The following is a 20,589-nucleotide window of genomic DNA, read 5'->3' as shown; positions in this document are numbered from 1 at the left end:
CATTAATAGGAAAGGAAACTTAGCAGTTAAGCATGCTGAGTAAGTTAATTAATCAGCTAATTAAGTTAATTAACCGGCTAAGTAAATTATGTATTTAAACAGTTAAGGTAGATCAATCAGACAAATGACTAATAAGTTAATCAGTTAAGTTAGTTAATTAATTAATCAGTTAAGCAAGATTAATTAAGCTAAGTAAGATTAATTAATCAGTTAAACAAGATTAATTAAGCTAAGTAAGATTAATTAATCAGCTAAGTAAAGTTAATTAAACACCTAAATAGATATACATAAAAATAGATATACATGAAAGGAAGGTGCAAGGAAGGTGTAAGAAGATATACATGTAAGTAGGAAGCTTCCTAGAAAATGTATAGGTAACTTCTTAGAAAGTATTTAGGAAACTTCCTAGACATTTCATACTTCTTACCTATAAATAGGAAGCTTAGAATTCATTTTTCTTTGCTCATTCCTTCTATTCTTCTCTCTATACGTTGGTGTTCTAACCAATAATCACCAATATGATATTCTGTTCGATCGATTCGGAAACTAACGGACGAATGCCAAAGTGCTGTCTAAACAAGACTATACTTTGTGAATTTCGTTAAGGTTCTGATCTCTTGACCAACGTTAGGTTTGATGTGGTTTTACACTAATACGTATTCCACCCTGTTAAACAAAACTCCGGTCCATAAACCTACTATCAAACAAGATGTATAATCATCAGAAGACTTAGAATCAAGATGCTTGTTAGTTAAGACTATATGCTAACAAGGTGAGTCATTCTCTTTTTACCAAATTGTTTGCAAAACCCTATATGTTTTCCAGTTATACTTTGCAGTGATTAAGTCTTTGCTAATCTTTTATTACTGGCAGTAAGTGGGGGTATGTGCACATTACTACTAATGATTTATCACTTTAGGTGGGCGAGCCTAATTAGTGATATGTCTACAGTCATAGATCCGAGTCGAGTGACAACTGAACCAGCTAATTATAAGATAAGGGCAAATATAAAAACTCTAAATGCTATGAATTATAACAAATATGTTTTTGTTCCAAAAAATGAATGAACTCACCAGTATTTCCTGCTGACCAAATGTTTTTAAAACGCGTTTCATGTGATTACAGTAGATTGGAATAAGACTGATGATACGGCACCGAAAGGCTTGAAAAAGTGGCTTATTTTATCAATTAAATTAAATTAAACTAAATTAAATTAAATTAAATTAAATTAAATGTTGTTTCATATATTCGGGTTTATCCCATATTAAAGCTACCTTTGTAAAACATGGGTTTATTCCCATCTGTTTAATAAATAAAAATCCGGTGTTTCTAAACTCTGGTATTTTCCTAACTCACGGTTGTCACACCCGCTCATAGCTGTAACACCCAAATTTCATATTCCGAAAATGACTATTATCATACTATTATTTAACAAAATTCGGGCATGACCCGTTCGTAATAAGAACAATTCCGTGTAAGACTAACGTGTAATAACTTAAAATACGACACAGCGGAAAATAAGAGCCCAAAAATTTCGTTCTTTACTAGACATAATACTTACAGGAAGGTTCCAAGACAAAAATTCATACACTCATTAAATAGGAATTTACCACGTCCCGTTATATTAATACTTCAAGACCTATATTTTTTTTGTCAAATTATGTGACTGATCCTTCCCGTACAACCCTCGCTCTTGACTCGATCTTCAAACCTTCTTTTCTTCGTAATGATGCTAAGTCCACGCCACCTGCATTCACCACATACATATACATCGGTTAGATACAATGACATCATTCCTAAACTAGACCTACGTAATCAATAGCCAGTCCGCGTTCCTTCTTCCCATACTAATCCCCACGAATAAGCTTTCCGTGTACATTCGTGCATTCCAAATTCTTTAACCCTGATAACGACGTTAAAAGAATACCTGCATTCTTATTTCATACTCAAGACAATGGTTTAGTAACTTATTACTTCAACTGATTTAAACTGTATAAACACATACATGAGGTTAGTTCGCTAATAAGCAATAAATCCTATTTCAATCACATTCCTATGCATGGGACATAATACTCAATTTGACAACCCGTTCCCAAAGCCTTTAATCTACTCGCATTCTCGCTTCGACTACCGGCTTGTGTGTTTAATGTTTCTTTACCCGTAACCCCGGGCTTAGCACTTATGGAATTGTGCACCCATTTACCCGGTTTGCACCTATTATTGCTCAACCCGTTGATTTGTCTATCATAAATCCTTATTTTAAACAAATCAAACATTTTTACATCTCGAACTTTCATATATCATCAATATATAAGATTTACGTATTAACAATTAACAACAACAAAATGTTTCGTCGCATACCTGGCTCGAGTCAACGCATAGACCCGTTTTTATACCTCGCTTTATTAGCCGAAACTTTATGGCGATGCAATTATCCAAATTGCTATTCGTTCCTATGAACAAGTGACTTGCCAACCAAACATTAGTCGAATTTGTCAAATGGTATTATTACTACCATTTGGCCCGTGTGGTCTGACTGACCAAATATTGATGTTTAAAAAACTTGATATTTTAATTTCAAATTCACGCATACGACCCATTTCGGATTTTACCCCGCTATTTCTTTTATTAGTTACACTATAAGGTAACCTTAACGAAAACTCATTAAATCTTAGTCATTCATGACTAAATTACCAATTTGCCCCTTTTTACTATTAACCATGGTTTTTATCGTTTATATCTATTCCGACATGTATCATATCGCGTCGGAAATCACATTTCGATTTTATCATATTTATAGTTCATAAAAACAAATTCATATTCTACAAAAGATGTAAGCTTACTTACTTTGTGTCCATTAGAGCTTCTTTGCGTACTTGATCCGTTTAACCCATTCTTCTCCAAGATCCCATATAGCTTGTCAAGAGTCGAGCTATTATATCATATCCATAAGATGATTAGTTTAGCCATCTAATATCATAATAATTAGACCTTATGGATTTTATTACCACATTTATCAAGATACTAGTTTTGGGACAGTTTGACTTTTAGAAGTCACACCACTTATAGATAAGTATGTCTTCCAACTATTACATACAAACACTTTAAACACACCTTAACAACTGTAAACATTCACCCGAAGCAATATTTAGTGTTTAGTAAATTGGTAACTAGAAAATCATATTTTTAAGTTCATAAAACACATTATTTTTATTGCTGCATTTTTCACGTAACAGTTGTTCGGGGTCACTTTCCCCCTTTTTAATCACATAATCTGACTTCGACTTTCAAATAAGAATGGTGCTTCATTTAAATATCTTTCCAGGCATATAAAGAACACCTCCATACGATTTTTCTATGATTTTATACGATTTTTGAAAGATCAGGTCAGAAACTAAATTATGTGTAAACAGCTTGCTGTCAAAACGAATTTATTAACTTTTCATGCTGTTTTGACCCACTAAATCTCATAACCAGCCTCTTATGACCAAATATGAAATGTAATATGCGAAACAACCTTTTCAATGATATAAGGCTCGTTGTCTAACTCATAACAAGGAATGAGATACGGCCTATACAAGATGACTATCTAAGGCTGTCAAAAGTGACGAATTTACTAACTTTTCATGCCGTTTTGACCGACGAAATCTCATAACCAGCCTCTTATGACCAAATATGAAATGTAATATGCGAAACGAACTTTTCAACGATATAAGGCTCGTTGTCTAACTCATAATAACGAATGAGATACGGCATTTACAAGATGACTATCTAAGGCTGTCAAAAGTGACGAATTTACTAACTTTTCATGTTGTTTTGACCCACTAAATCTCATAACCAGCCTCTTATGACCAAATATGAAATGTAATATGCGAAAGACCTTTTCAACGATATAAGGCTCGTTGTCTAACTCCTAATAACGAATGAGATACGGCATTTACAAGATGACTATCTAAGGTTGTCAAAAGTGACGAATTTACTAACTTTTTAACACAAACTTGAATCAATTCAAGTTTCATGTAGGCATTTTACCAAACACTTAATGTGCAACCATTTAACACATGATTCTTTAACATGTCAAGATGGTTCTTAACCCTTTAAAACTTGTAGTTTTCACCACGACTTTCACCAAGTCTAAGCACCCTAGTAATTATTATCATCAATTGACATCAACTAACATAGATTCAAGCTAGGAACAAGTACATCAAACAAGGATTTGGACATGGGTAGAACACCCAAGTCGCCACCTTCACTCACCATTATGGGTTTCACCTTGAATCACCAAATTACTTGAACTTATTCATAAAACATAACCTAAATGGTGATTTTAACACCTCTACATTCACAATTTCATACAATTTCGTAGTTTGATCATCGTCTCACTTCATACCAAATCATAAAATTAACTTCTACAGCTTACCTCATGTGTAGAAAGTCTAGATGATTAAGAATCTAGGTCCATGCATCCGATTAGAGCCAGTTTCCCCTTTCAATTTGAAGGTTTATCTTGAATTAGGGTTTATGCCCGAAGAATTAGGTTTCGGCACGTGTAACATTTTCATAACTTCGTTTCCATCCTATTATTATATTTCATTAAAATTTTTCCTTCATTTGATAAATTTTACCATTACATGCACCCATATGCTAAATTTACGTACCTGGGTCAATATGTCTTATTACATGCCTTGGTGCCGGTCCTAGACCACATTCACAGATCATCCTTTCCAAGCAATTGCGCTTACCCTTCACATAACATACTATTAGTTTCCTTCAAATACATAATTTAATACATACTTCCATTCGCTTTTAACTTTAGGCCTTGATCGAGTCTTGGATTGTATGGGTTCCTTGTCACAAGAGCACACAGGTTTGAGTTCAAGTATTCACCTCCTTCTACTTGATTTCCCTCAAACCAGGGCTCTGATACCAACTTGTAACACCCAAATTTCATATTCCGAAAATGACTATTATCATACTATTATTTAACAAAATTCGGGCATGGCCCGTTCGTAATAAGAACAATTCCCTGTAAGACTAACGTGTAATAACTTAAAATACGACACAGCGAAAAATAAGAGCCCAAAAATTTCGTTCTTTACTAGACATAATACTTACAGGAAGGTTCCAAGACAACAATTCATACACTCATTAAAAAGGAATTTACCACGTCCCATTATATTAATACTTCAAGACCTATATTTTTTTTGTCAAATTATGCGACCGATCCTTCCCGTACAACCCTCGCTCTTGACTCGATCTTCAAACCTTCTTTTCTTCGTAATGATGCTAAGTCCACGCCACCTGCATTCACCACATACATATACATCGGTTAGATACAATGACATCATTCCTAAACTAGACCTACGTAATCAATAGCCAGTCCGCGTTCCTTCTTCCCATACTAATCCCCACGAATAAGCTTTCCGTGTACATTCGTGCATTCCAAATTCTTTAACCCTGATAACGACGTTAAAAGAATACCTGCATTCTCATTTCATACTCAAGACAATGTTTAGTAACTTATTACTTCAACTGATTTAAACTGTATAAACACATACACGAGGTTAGTTCGCTAATAAGCAATAAATCCTATTTCAATCACATTCCTATGCATGGGACTTAATACTCAATTTGACAACCCGTTCCCAAATCCTTTAATCTACTCGCATTCTCGCTTCGACTACCGGCTTGTGTGTTTAATGTTTCTTTACCCGTAACCCCGGGCTTAGCACTTATGGAATTGTGCACCCATTTACCCGGTTTGCACCTATTATTGCTCAACCCGCTAATTTGTCTATCATAAATCCTTATTACAGACAAATCAAACATTTTTACATCTCGAACTTTCATATATCATCAATATATAAGATTTACGTATTAACAATTAACAACAACAAAATGTTTCGTCGCGTACCTGGCTCGAGTCAACGCATAGACCCGTTTTTATACCTTGCTTTATTAGCCGAAACTTTATGGCGATGCAATTATCTAAATTGCTATTCGTTCCTATGAACAAGTGACTTGCTAACCAAACATTAGTCGAATTTGTCAAATGGTATTATTACTACCATTTGGCCCGTGTGGTCTGACTGACCAAATATTGATGTTTACAAAAGTTGATATTTTAATTTCAAATTCACGCATACGACCCATTTCGGATTTTACCCCGCTATTTCTTTTATTAGTTACACTATAAGGCAACCTTAACGAAAACTCATTAAATCTTAGTCATTCATGACTAAATTACCAATTTGCCCCTTTTTACTATTAACCATGGTTTTTATCGTTTATATCTATTCCGACATGTATCATATCGCGTCGGAAATCACATTTCGATTTTATCATATTTATAGTTCATAAAAACAAATTCATATTCTACAAAAGATGTAAGCTTACTTACTTTGTGTCCATTAGAGCTTCTTTGCGTACTTGATCCGTTTAACCCATTCTTCTCCAAGATCCCATATAGCTTGTCAAGAGTCGAGCTATTACATCATATCCATAAGATGATTAGTTTAGCTATCTAATATCATAATTATTAGACCTTATGGATTTTATTACCACATTTATCAAGATACTAGTTTTGGGTCAGTTTGACTCTTAGAAGTCACACCACTTATAGATAAGTATATCTTCCAACTATTACATAGAAACACTTTAAACACACCTTAACAACTGTAAACATTCACCCGAAGCAATATTTAGTGTTTAGTAAATTGGTAACTAGAAAATCATATTTTTAAGTTCATAAAACACATTATTTTTATTGCTGCATTTTTCACGCAGCAGCTGTTCGGGGTCACTTTCCCCCTTTTTAATCACATAATCTGACTTCGACTTTCAAATAAGAATTGTGCTTCATTTAAATATCTTTCCAGGCATAAAAAGAACACCTCCAAACGATTTTTCTATGATTTTATACGATTTTTTAAAGATCAGGCCAGCAACTAAATTATGTGTAAACAGCTTGCTGTCAAAACGAATTTTTCATGCTGTTTTGACCCACTAAATCTCATAACCAGCCTCTTACGACCAAATATGAAATGTAATATGCGAAACAACCTTTTCAACGATATAAGGCTCGTTGTCTAACTCCTAACAACGAGTGAGATACGGCCTTTACAAGATGACTATCTAAGGCTGTCAAAAGTGACGAATTTACTAACTTTTCATGCCATTTTGACCCACTAAATCTCATAACCAGCCTCTTATGACCAAATATGAAATGTAATATGCGAAACGACCTTTTCAACGATGTAAGGCTCGTTGTCTAACTCATAATAACGAATGAGATACGGCATTTACAAGATGACTATCTAAGGCTGTCAAAAGTGACGAATTTACTAACTTTTCATGTTGTTTTGACCCACTAAATCTCATAACCAGCCTCTTATGACCAAATATGAAATGTAATATGCGAAACGACCTTTTCAACGATATAAGGCTCGTTGTCTAACTCCTAATAACGAATGAGATACGACATTTACAAGATGACTATCTAAGGCTGTCAAAAGTGACGAATTTACTAACTTTTTAATAGAAACTTGAATCAATTCAAGTTTCATGTAGGCATTTTACCAAACACTTAATGTGCAACCATTTAACACATGATTCTTTAACATGTCAAGATGGTTCTTAACCCTTTAAAACTTGTAGTTTTCACTACGAGTTTCACCAAGTCTAAGCACCCTAGTAATTATTATCATCAATTGACATCAACTAACATAGATTCAAGCTAGGAACAAGTACATCAAACAAGGATTGGACATGGGTAGAACACCCAAGTCGCCACCTTCACTCACCATTATGGATTTCACCTTGAATCACCAAATTACTTGAACTTATTCATAAAACATAACCTAAATGGTGATTTTAACACCTCTACATTCACAATTTCATACAATTTCGTTGTTTGGTCATAGTCTCACTTCATACCAAATCATAAAATTAACTTCTACAACTTACCTCATGTGTAGAAAGTCTAGATGATTAAGAATGTAGGTCCATGCATCCGATTAGAGCCAGTTTCCCCTTTTAATTTGAAGGTTTATCTTGAATTAGGGTTTGTGCCCCTTTCCGCCTCTTCTCCTGTGCGATCGTACGCACCCCCACACACACTCAGTGTGTGTTTTTGAGTTTTTATTTTTATTTTATATTTCATCTTTCCATCTTTTCCAAATCAACCCCTCAAGTTTGTCATTTGTTCATAATTAACTTGATTTCCTATCCTTATTGTTTTAACCAAGCATATAACTAGGTTTAATAACCTAGTTATTTTATTTCCTTCTTTTAAACGTGGTATATACTAGTAACTGAATAATTCGAGTTTTTAGGGTGTTACAAATCTACCCCCTTAAAGAAGGTTTTGTCCCCGAAACCTCTTTCATTTCTTCTATAACCCGTCTAGTCTTACTCTTCGTTCGTTCATTCATTCAGGTTACATTGGAGGACTTACATAAGTATGTTGTGAGGAATTGACGTTTGTCACACATCCCATATTCCATAATTTGAAACTAACATCCTTTCTAGGTTCCTTCATGTCCCTATGTGAAGTGAGCGTATGATAGTACGCATTACCGTAAACATCCAAGTATCAACATTCTAACATAACTATCATTTTTATATCTCATTATCCGTACTTGTCACGAGGATCAATCATTAATCTACATTTCTACCACCACTTGAACTACTTACAACCTTATGTCTAACCTTATATTTAATCTTTCACATTACTTCCTTATACTAACCCGGCATGTCATGCAAAGAGCAACATATGAGCATTAATCAACTAGTTCCAAGTTTTCATTCAGGGTCCTTAAATCTTCCTCTTATTGACATAAATACTTTCTAAAGATGACCATTTCTAGTCGGTTATTTCATACTATACCATATTTGTCCTACCATTCATCTCATTCATATGTACAAATAATTCACAGATTCTTACCTTTCAATCTAGAATTAAACATTTTACTAACCTCGCCTTCATTGTATAACTTAACGATCTGCAAACCGGATTGGCCCGCTTCTGAATGAGTCCGTGTCAAGGCCGGTTCGATCCCTTCCTTTCATGAATGGCTTCCGCTCATGGTCTTCCTTCTAACAATATCTTGCTTAAATGAACATGGCCAACAAACCTAGCATCAAGGTTAGCATTTTCCGTTGGTACTTATCATTATTTCATTCTTTCCAATTTATTCTGTTTAGTGTTTTAAACACCCACAATTCCTTCATTTTTTTTAATTATTTCACCGACCCATTACAGTTGACTTTCCAAGGTCAAATTGACGTTTCTTAATTATCATGGATGTAATAAAGTACACGATTGTATTTCTTTCCATTCATGCTTACATACAAGTACTTTAATACATCCTTTACATTCTTCTTGCAAAACTTACCCTTCCCGTCCATACTTAAGTTATTCTTCGGGTCGTAGCCCGCCATTCATTTTGACCCACAAGAGTAATTTAGTAATATACCTTTCATGTAACTTGCTCACAACTTATTTCTTTCAACTAAGGTTTCTTGCTACTACAATAGCTTACATCGGTTTTACCTACATAGTAAATCAAATACTTCATGCTAATTTTACTATTACTTGCTTAATAACTATCACTTGCTTCATTTAACTATTCAGAATCCAATTGTAAAATACATTATGACCGTATGTCCACCAACTACCCATTTCTGGCGTATCCTTCTCTAATCGAGCTATAAGCCCCTACTTAAAAGAAAATATAACCTTGGTACATACCTTGCACGAATCAAAACCTTTTAACTCGTTATCCATAACTTACAATGGTTATTTCTTTCCAATTGTGATAATGCATGCCCATTCATTACGCTTATCTATAAGCATAAAACTTGTCAAAATAAACATTAAGTACAAGGTTTAAATGGCGATTACCATTTGACCCGCATGACTCATTCGTCCCTTTAACCATTCTTGCATACAATCATATTTGTATAGATACATATATATTCACATATATATATATATATACATATGTTTAAGACATAACTTAGATAATATCCGCTTTTTAAAGAATATGTACTTGTTTAGTCTATAATCACTTACACATTCGAACTTTTATTTATTTATTTATTTTTTAATTTTAATTGTTCCTTTCTATGTTTCGAATCCGTCTCGCAGATTCTAACATATCATTCATACTTTCATTCCTTTCATGTTTCAAATCTGTCTCGCGGATTCTAACATATCATTCATACTTTCATTCCTTTCATGTTTTGAATCCGTCTCGCAGATTCTAACATATCATTCATACTTTCATTCCTTTCATGTTTCGAATCCGTCTCGCGGATTCTAACATATCATTCATACTTTCATTCCTTTCATGATTCGAATCCGTCTCGCGGATTCTAACATATCATTCATACTTTCATTCCTTTCATGATTTGAATCCGTCTCGCGGATTCTAACATATCATTCATACTTTCAAATCCCTGAAAGTCTTACTTTTCTCTTCACCCTCACCTCTACCTACTACCTAATTCTAATAGACATACCTGCAACAATTATCACGGTCTCACGAACGTCATATGCTTCTTGAGTACTGGCCAGGTACACAATCCACATACTAGTTTCGTGTCTTCATGTAATCGTCACCTTATGCCCGAAGAGTTAGGTTTCGGCACGTGTAACATTTTCATAACTTCGTTTCCATCCTATTATTATATTTCATTAAAATTTTTCCTTCATTTGATAAATTTTACCATTACATGCACCCATATGCTAAATTTACGTACCTGGGTCAATATGTCTTATTACATGCCTTGGTGCCGGTCCTAGACCACATTCACAGATCATCCCTTCCAAGCAATTGCGCTTACCCTTCACATAACATACTATTAGTTTCCTTCAAATACATAATTTAATACATACTTACATTCGCTTTTAACTTTAGGCCTTGATCGAGTCTTGGATTGTACGGGTTCCTTGTCACAAGAGCACACAGGTTTGAGTTCAAGTATTCACCTCCTTCTACTTGATTTCCCTCAAACCAGGGCTCTGATACCAACTTGTAACACCCAAATTTCATATTCCGAAAATGACTATTATCATACTATTATTTAACAAAATTCGGGCATGACCCGTTCGTAATAAGAACAATTCCCTGTAAGACTAACATGTAATAACTTAAAATACGACACAGCGGAAAATAAGAGCCCAAAAATATCGTTCTTTACTAGACATAATACTTACAGGAAGGTTCCAAGACAACAATTCATACACTCATTAAAAAGGAATTTACCACGTCCCATTATATTAATACTTCAAGACCTATATTTTTTTTTCTCAAATTATGTGACTGATCCTTCCCGTACAACCCTCGCTCGTGACTCGATCTTCAAACCTTCTTTTCTTCGTAATGATGCTAAGTCCACGCCACCTGCATTCACCACATACATATACATTGGTTAGATACAATGACATCATTCCTAAACTAGACCTACGTAATCAATAGCCAGTCCGCGTTCCTTCTTCCCATACCACACCCCACGAATAAGCTTTCCGTGTACATTCGTGCATTCCAAATTCTTTAACCCTGATAACAACGTTAAAAGAATACCTGCATTCTCATTTCATACTCAAGACAATGGTTTAGTAACTTATTACTTCAACTGATATAAACTGTGTCACACCCCCAAAATCCACCCGCGGAGTACCACCGCTTGGAGGCGTGACATGACCAGGATCAAGCCATCAATCATATTGAACATAATGTATAATGATTAAAATAGTTCGTAAAACCCAATTCAATACAATTGATGTTCAAACCAAACGAAACGTAATTTGAGTAGCGGAAGCATAAGTATGTAAACCCAATGTAAATCATAAGTTCAATTGTTTTAACGTTTAACATGGCGTCTACGATCCATGTCCCACAACGACCTGCTCCTCCCTGTGCAAGCTCCATAAGTACCTAAGGTCCTGCAAGGCATGCAGCAGAGAGTCAACAACTAGTTGAGCGAGTTCACAGAAAGTAAGTTCGTAATAGCAAAACGTATGTTCATTTAGTGGGGGCTTCCCATGTATGTATGTACTAATAGTGGGGGTTTCCCATGATTATATTTATTACTAATGGGGGCTTCCCATGTTTATCCTTACTAGACTATTGTAACCATGTGTTCTTCTTAGCCCGAGAACAGGAATACGTACAAGGTCACGTAGGTTTTACGTGAGTGCCCTTCCCCGAGGACTGTGGTACGCGTGGGGTTTACGTAGGTTTTACGTAAGTGTCCTTCCGACCCGGAAGACAGTAGTTGGTATGAGTTTACGTAGGTTTTACGTAAGTGTCCTCCCGACCCAGGAGACAGTGGTAGATACTAGTTTACGTAGGTTTTACGTAAGTGTCCTGACTAACCTGAGGACGATGGTATGTAGTCTAGCAATAGCGTAAATACGAGTAATTATCCAATTCAAATCTTCCAACCCATTCCCAACCCGGGAATCCCATGCCTTGGCTGTCAGAACTCACCTTGGTTTGCTCGGCAGATACACAGAAAAGTTCGGTTAAGCTATATAGTGATCAACCACGTCCTAGCATGGTTATCATACAAGTCAAGTTCGTATTCAAGTATAGTACGTATGTTCTACACGTATTGTACATAAGTGTAAACATGGCATGCACAAGTATTCATAGCAGTTCAGTAGAAATCACGTAATAAGTCCAAGTATCCGGCCCAAACAGTTGGGCTCGTAACAGTGAAAGTCCAATAGTGTTCAAGTGTTGATGGTCTCGAGTCGAGACTAACGATCTCGAGTTGTATTGGTTTCAGGGTCTCGAGTCGCAACAAAGGAGATCTCGAGTCATCATGGTCTAGTCGAGACTACCCGGTCTCGAGTCACAACCGGACCCGCAACCGTGGTCTCGATTTGTGCTGTTGTGTGTCGGCAATGTGGTCTCGAGTCGAGACTGAGGGTTCTCGACTCGCAACCCTTATCGAGACAATGTGTAACAGATTCCATAATTAATCAGCAACAATTATTCCGTAATATCAGCAACATATACGGCAGTTTCATAATCCAGATCAAACAACAACTTATTCAGGAATCAAACATGTTCATATACGTTCATATCATATCAAGAACAACCATTTACCAACATGCAGAACATATGATCGGATTCATGTGATTAATCAAATTATAAACTATCATGCAACCTAATTCATAATCACACTCATAAGTCATACTCATCACAGCCGATTAACAAGAATTCGGTCCATCATGCAGTCAATCCAATTTACAACAAGAACAATAACAAGGCTAGTAAACTTCGATCCGGTTATCATGCATACAACATATTATACAACATATGAACCGAGTCACTAGCATAAACCCTAACCGATCATGTAATCCGATTAACAACAATATCATCATCTAAACATACATATAAAACTTGCAACTGGTAAACATACTACTAACCGAGATTTGAAGAGGAATGATCCGAATCCAAAAAGCTTCAATGAAAGGGATGTTCGGCTGCCTTGGTTCCGATCGAGAGAGAGAGAGAGAGAGAGAGAGAGAGAGAGAGAGAGAGAGAGAGAGAGAGAGAGAGCGTGTTCTAGGGTTTGTGTGTGTGTTAGGATGTTTGGTAAAAGTGTGAGATAGTTACTACATCTCAAAGTGTATACGATTAGGGGATGGGCCGAACCCTCACTTGGGCCGCCCCATGGTCTCGAGTCGGATGTGTGTGGCCCGAATGGGCTTGTGTAGCCAATTTACTATTCGGTTCTATGAACAATATACACACTCACATGCAATCACGTAACATGCAGTATTTATTCGCTAATCAAATTCACGTAGTCACATAAATGCTCATATAGTTACACGTAATACAAGAGACGGTTAAATACGAGTTGTCACAAACTGTATAAACCCATCTTGAGACACCTTTGGCAACGACCCTTGTTCTACTGGCCACTGTGGTGCCTGTTGCAGTTGTGGCACTTTGGTTGATTTCCCTGATATCTTCTCTGCCCACGACTACCAGAAAACTGCTGACTGGGACTCTGGTAGTGGTCAGTCTTCTGCTGCTGAGCCTGAGACTGAACTGTTGCTGAACCTTTGCTAGAATCCCCTTCCCACTTTCTTTTGTTGTCAATGGGGGTAGTAGGAGTAGCGGCTGATGTGGTAGCAGTAGTAGCGCTGATACGTTTCGGTAGCTTGTCCTGATCCACTGCCTGATCAGTGAGACGATGAGCGAGTCACTGAATATCCTGGATGTTGTCGAGATTAGCCGATGTCACGTGGCTCTGGATTTCTGGCGCTAAACCCTTGAGATACAACTCAATGCGCTTAATTGGAGGGTCCACCATAGTTGGACACAAGATAGCCAGTTCGTTTGACCGTTTCGTATAAGCCTCGATTTCTGACCCCGTCATTTTCAAATGATAAAGCTCCACTTGCAACTTGTGGATGTCATCACGCGTGCAGTATTCTCGTTTGATCAGTTCCTTAAAGTCGTTCCAAGGGGTGGCGTTAGCAGCTGCCAACCCTAAAATCTGAACTTGCGCGTTCCACCAAGTTAGCGCAATCCCTTCCAAAGTACCAGTGGCGTACTTGACCCTGCAAGCCTCAGGGCATTCACACATCTCGAATACTAACTCGAGCTTTTCGAACTAATGGAGTAGTCCCACTGCTCCTTCCGTGCCACTGAACGTACTTGGACGACAGTCCATGAAGTTCTTGAAAGTGCAAACTGGTTGTGGTGCGTGTTGACCTATTGTGTACGAATAGGACAAGGTTAAACACAAGAGTTGGTCTAGGAGTGTAGGACCTAAAGATCCTAGTGTGAGTTATAACTACAGGATATACCTCCTGCTTGTGCGGCTGCAAGTGCCGCAGCAACTTGTTCGTTAATGAGAGCCGTCAACTGGGCTTGAGTCATGTTAACACGTCCAGACATGATCTTCATAGTAAAAGTAGCATAAGTGAGAATGGTTCGCGAGTAGTGCGATGACAGAAGTGTGTAAGCACATAGGTATTCTCATGCAATAGTGTCATGTGTATCTAAGCATACTACGAGCAAAGTTCTATGTAATCTAGCAAGTAGGCAATATAAACATAAACCATATTACCTAGGATGTTGAGTCTTGCATGTGGAGTGAAGCGTCGTTGTGGATCGTTGAGAGCACTGTTCTGGTTATAGTCTGGTTTTAATAAAAACGTTTTTCCCATATTAAAACCAAGTTCTCTATAACCAATGGCTCTGATACCAATCTGTCACACCCCCAAAATCCACCCGCGGAGTACCACCGCTTGGAGGCGTGACATGACCAGGATCAAGCCATCAATCATATTGAACATAATGTATAATGATTAAAATAGTTCGTAAAACCCAATTCAATACAATTGATGTTCAAACCAAACGAAATGTAATTTGAGTAGCGGAAGCATAAGTATGTAAACCCAATGTAAATCATAAGTTCAATTGTTTTAACGTTTAACATGGCGTCTACGATCCATGTCCCACAACGACCTGCTCCTCCCAGTGCAAGCTCCATAAGTACCTAAGGTCCTGCAAGGCATGCAGCAGAGAGTCAACAACTAGTTGAGCGAGTTCACAGAAAGTAAGTTCGTAATAGCAAAACGTATGTTCATTTAGTGGGGGCTTCCCATGTATGTATGTACTAATAGTGGGGGTTTCCCATGATTATATTTATTACTAATGGGGGCTTCCCATGTTTATCCTTACTAGACTATTGTAACCATGTGTTCTTCTTAGCCCGAGAACAGGAATACGTACAAGGTCACGTAGGTTTTACGTGAGTGCCCTTCCCCGAGGACAGTGGTACGCGTGGGGTTTACGTAGGTTTTACGTAAGTGTCCTTCCGACCCGGAAGACAGTAGTTGGTATGAGTTTACGTAGGTTTTACGTAAGTGTCCTCCCGACCCAGGAGACAGTGGTAGATACTAGTTTACGTAGGTTTTACGTAAGTGTCCTGACTAACCTGAGGACGATGGTATGTAGTCTAGCAATAGCGTAAATACAAGTAATTATCCAATTCAAATCTTCCAACCCATTCCCAACCCGGGAATCCCATGCCTTGGCTGTGTGAACTCACCTTGGTTTGCTCGGCAGATACACAGAAAAGTTCGGTTAAGCTATATAGTGATCAACCACGTCCTAGCATGGTTATCATACAAGTCAGGTTCGTATTCAAGTATAGTACGTATGTTCTACACGTATTGTACACAAGTATAAACATGGCATGCACAAGTATTCGTAGCAGTTCAGTAGAAATCACGTAATAAGTCCAAGTATCCGGCCCAAACAGTTGGGCTCGTAACAGTGAAAGTCCAATAGTGTTCAAGTGTTCACGGTCTCGAGTCGAGACTAACGATCTCGAGTTGTATTGGTTTCGGGGTCTCGAGTCGCAACAAAGGAGATCTCGAGTCATCATGGTCTAGTCGAGATTACACGGTCTCGAGTCGCAACCGGACCCGCAACCGTGGTCTCGATTTGTGCTGTTGTGTGTCGGCAATGTGGTCTCGAGTCGAGACTGAGGGTTCTCGACTCGCAACCCTTATCGAGACAATGTGTAACAGATTTCCATAATTAATCAGCAATAATTATTCCGTAATATTGGCAACATATAAAGCAGTTTCATAATCCAGATCAAACAACAACTTATTCAGGAATCAAACATGTTCATATACGTTCATATCATATCAAGAACAACCATTTACCAACATGCAGAACATATGATCGGATTCATGTGATTAATCAAATTATAAACTATCATGCAACCTAATTCATAATCACACTCATAAGTCATACTCATCACAGCCGATTAACAAGAATTCGGTCCATCATGCAGTCAATCCAATTTACAACAAGAACAATAACAAGGATCGTAAACTTCGATCCGGTTATCATGCATACAACATATTATACAACATATGAACCGAGTCACTAGCATAAACCCTAACCGATCATGTAATCCGATTAACAACAATATCATCATCTAAACATACATATAAAACTTGCAACTGGTAAACATACTACTAACTGAGATGAGAAGAGGAATGATCCGAATCCAAAAAGCTTCGATGAAAGGGATGTTCGGCTGCCTTGGTTCCGATCGAGAGAGAGAGCGTGTTCTAGGGTTTGTGTGTGTGTTAGGATGTTTGGTAAAAGTGTGAGATAGTTACTACATCTCAAAGTGTATACGATTAGGGGATGGGCCGAACCCTCACTTGGGCCGCCCCATGGTCTCGAGTCGGATGTGTGTGGCCCGAATGGGCTTGTGTAGCCAAATTACTATTCGGTTCTATGGACAATATACACACTCACATGCAATCACGTAACATGCAGTATTTATTCGCTAATCAAATTCACGTAATCACATAAATGCTCATATAGTTACACGTAATACAAGAGACGGTTAAATACGAGTTGTCACAAACTGTATAAACCCATCTTGAGACAAATCACTTATGGAATGTTTAATGTTTCTTTACCCGTAACCCCGGGCTTAGCACTTATGGAATTGTGCACCCATTTACCCGGTTTGCACCTATTATTGCTCAACCCGTTGATTTGTCTATCATAAATCCTTATTTTAGACAAATCAAACATTTTTACATCTCGAACTTTCATATATCATCAATATATAAGATTTACGTATTAACAATTAACAACAACAAAATGTTTCGTCGCGTACCTGGCTCGAGTCAACGCATAGACCCGTTTTTATACCTCGCTTTATTAGCCGAAACTTTATGGCGATGCAATTATCCAAATTGCTATTCGTTCCTATGAACAAGTGACTTGCCAACCAAACATTAGTCGAATTTGTCAAATGGTATTATTACTACCATCTGGCCCGTGTGGTCTGCCTGACCAAATATTGATGTTTACAAAACTTGATATTTTAATTTCAAATTCACGCATACGACCCATTTCGGATTTTACCCCGCTATTTCTTTTATTAGTTACACTATAAGGTAACCTTAACGAAAACTCATTAAATCTTAGTCATTCATGACTAAATTACCAATTTGCCCCTTTTTACTATTAACCATGGTTTTTATCGTTTATATCTATTCCGACATGTATCATATGGCGTCGGAAATCACATTTCGATTTTATCATATTTATAGTTCATAAAAACAAATTCATATTCTACAAAAGATGTAAGCTTACTTACTTTGTGTCGATTAGAGCTTCTTTGCGTACTTGATCCGTTTAACCCATTCTTCTCCAAGATCCCATATAGCTTGTCAAGAGTCGAGCTATTACATCATATCCATAAGATGATTAGTTTAGCCATCTAATATCATAACAATTAGACCTTATGGATTTTATTACCACATTTATCAAGATACTAGTTTTGGGTCAGCTTGACTTTTAGAAGTCACACCACTTATAGATAAGTATATCTTCCAACTATTACATACAAACACTTTAAACACACCTTAACAACTGTAAACATTCACCCGAAGCAATATTTAGTGTTTAGTAAACTGGTAACTAGAAAATCATATTTTTAAGTTCATAAAACACATTATTTTTATTGCTGCATTTTTCACGCAGCAGCTGTTCGGGGTCACTTTCCCCCTTTTTAATCACATAATCTGACTTTGACTTTCAAATAAGAATTGTGATTCATTAAATATCTTTCCAGGCATATAAAGAACACCTCCATACGATTTTTCTATGATTTTATACGATTTTTGAAAGATCAGGTCAGAAACTAAATTATGTGTAAACAGTTTGCTGTCAAAACGAATTTACTAACTTTTCATGCTGTTTTGACCCACTAAATCTCATAACCAGCCTCTTATGACCAAATATGAAATGTAATATGCGAAACAACCTTTTCAACTATATAAGGCTCGTTGTCTAACTCCTAACAACGAGTGAGATACGGCCTTTACAAGATGACTATCTAAGGCTGTCAAAAGTGACGAATTTACTAACTTTTCATGCCGTTTTGACCCACTAAATCTCATAACCAGCCTCTTATGACCAAATATGAAATGTAATATGCGAAACGACCTTTTCAACGATATAAGGCTCGTTGTCTAACTCCTAATAACGAATGAGATACGGCTTTTACAAGATGACTATCTAAGGCTGTCAAAAGTGACGAATTTACTAACTTTTCATGTTGTTTTGACCCACTAAATCTCATAACCAGCCTCTTATGACCAAATATGAAATGTAATATGCGAAATGACCTTTTCAACGATATATGGCTCGTTGTCTAACTCCTAATAACGAATGAGATACGGCATTTACAAGATGACTATCTAAGGCTGTCAAAAGTGACGAATTTACTAACTTTTTAACAGAAACTTGAATCAATTCAAGTTTCATGTAGGCATTTTACCAAACACTTAATGTGCAACCATTTAACACATGATTCTTTAACATGTCAAGATGGTTCTTAACCCTTTAAAACTTGTAGTTTTCACTACGATTTTCACCAAGTCTAAGCACCCTAGTAATTATTATCATCAATTGACATCAACTAACATAGATTCAAGCTAGGAACAAGTACATCAAACAAGGATTTGGACATGGGTAGAACACCCAAGTCGCCACCTTCACTCACCATTATGGGTTTCACTTTGAATCACCAAATTACTTGAACTTATTCATAAAACATAACCTAAATGGTGATTTTAACACCTCTACATTCACAATTTCATACAATTTCGTAGTTTGATCATAGTCTCACTTCATACCAAATCATAAAATTAACTTCTACAACTTACCTCATGTGTAGAAAGTCTAGATGATTAAGAATCTAGGTCCATGCATCTGATTAGAGCCAGTTTTCCCTTTCAATTTAAAGGTTTATCTTGAATTAGGGTTTGTGCCCCTTTCTGCCTCTTCTGCTGTGCGATCGTACGCACCCCCACACACACTCAGTGTGTGTTCTTGAGTTTTTATTTATATTTCATCTTTCCATCTTTTCCAAATCAACCCCTCAAGTTTGTCATTTGTTCATAATTAACTTAATTTCCTATCCTTATTGTTTTAACCAAGCATATAACTAGATTTAATAACCTAGTTATTTTATTTCCTTCTTTTAAACGTGGTATATACTAGTAACTGAATAATTCGAGTTTTTAGGGTGTTACAATAGCGGAAGCGCGAGGTGTGATCTGATCGGTTCTCATTGCATAACAATATAAGTGAACATACTAAATGAATAAAAACAAGCTCCAATGCCATTGTCATCATCCTTTCAAAAGAATGCAACATAAGTTAAATGTATTGGTTACAAACCATCAAATGAAAATAAGTTGTCATTGTTTTATACATCAAAATGTAAGTCTTAAAATGTCAAGGCTTTGACCACAGAACGATGATTTCATTGTCTACTGTGATGCTTCCAACCTTGGCCTTGGTTGTGTCCTCATGCAACGAGACAAGGTTATAGCTTACGCTTCTCGACAGCTCAAAATCCACGAGAAGAACTACACAACCCATGATCTCGAGCTAGGCGCGGTTGTCTTTGCATTAAAGTCCTAACTCACAGTTGTCACACCCGCTCATAGCGGAAGCGTGAGGTGTGATCTGATCGGTTCTCATTGCATAACAATATAAGTGA

At 36.8% G+C, this 20,589-nt stretch overlaps 2 long non-coding RNA genes across 2 annotated transcripts; both read right to left on the bottom strand.

The window, feature by feature from the left end:
• Positions 1–1,644: 1,644 nt before the first annotated feature.
• On the bottom strand, positions 1,645–5,905 carry LOC110942033. Its single transcript, XR_002594592.2, has 3 exons — positions 4,421–5,905; positions 2,848–2,932; positions 1,645–1,747 (listed from the first exon to the last, which is right to left on the bottom strand). It is a non-coding gene; the product is annotated as an uncharacterized LOC110942033 (long non-coding RNA).
• Positions 5,906–11,314: 5,409 nt separating this feature from the next.
• On the bottom strand, positions 11,315–18,071 carry LOC118480530. Its single transcript, XR_004863136.1, has 2 exons — positions 17,689–18,071; positions 11,315–11,408 (listed from the first exon to the last, which is right to left on the bottom strand). It is a non-coding gene; the product is annotated as an uncharacterized LOC118480530 (long non-coding RNA).
• Between the last annotated feature and the right edge of the window lie 2,518 nt (positions 18,072–20,589).

The sequence above is a fragment of the Helianthus annuus genome, chromosome 7 (assembly GCF_002127325.2).
Source record: "Helianthus annuus cultivar XRQ/B chromosome 7, HanXRQr2.0-SUNRISE, whole genome shotgun sequence".
Classification (NCBI taxonomy): Eukaryota; Viridiplantae; Streptophyta; class Magnoliopsida; order Asterales; family Asteraceae; genus Helianthus; species Helianthus annuus.
Note: the sequence above shows the minus strand (reverse complement) of the source record. Positions and strands in the feature narration are given on the sequence as shown.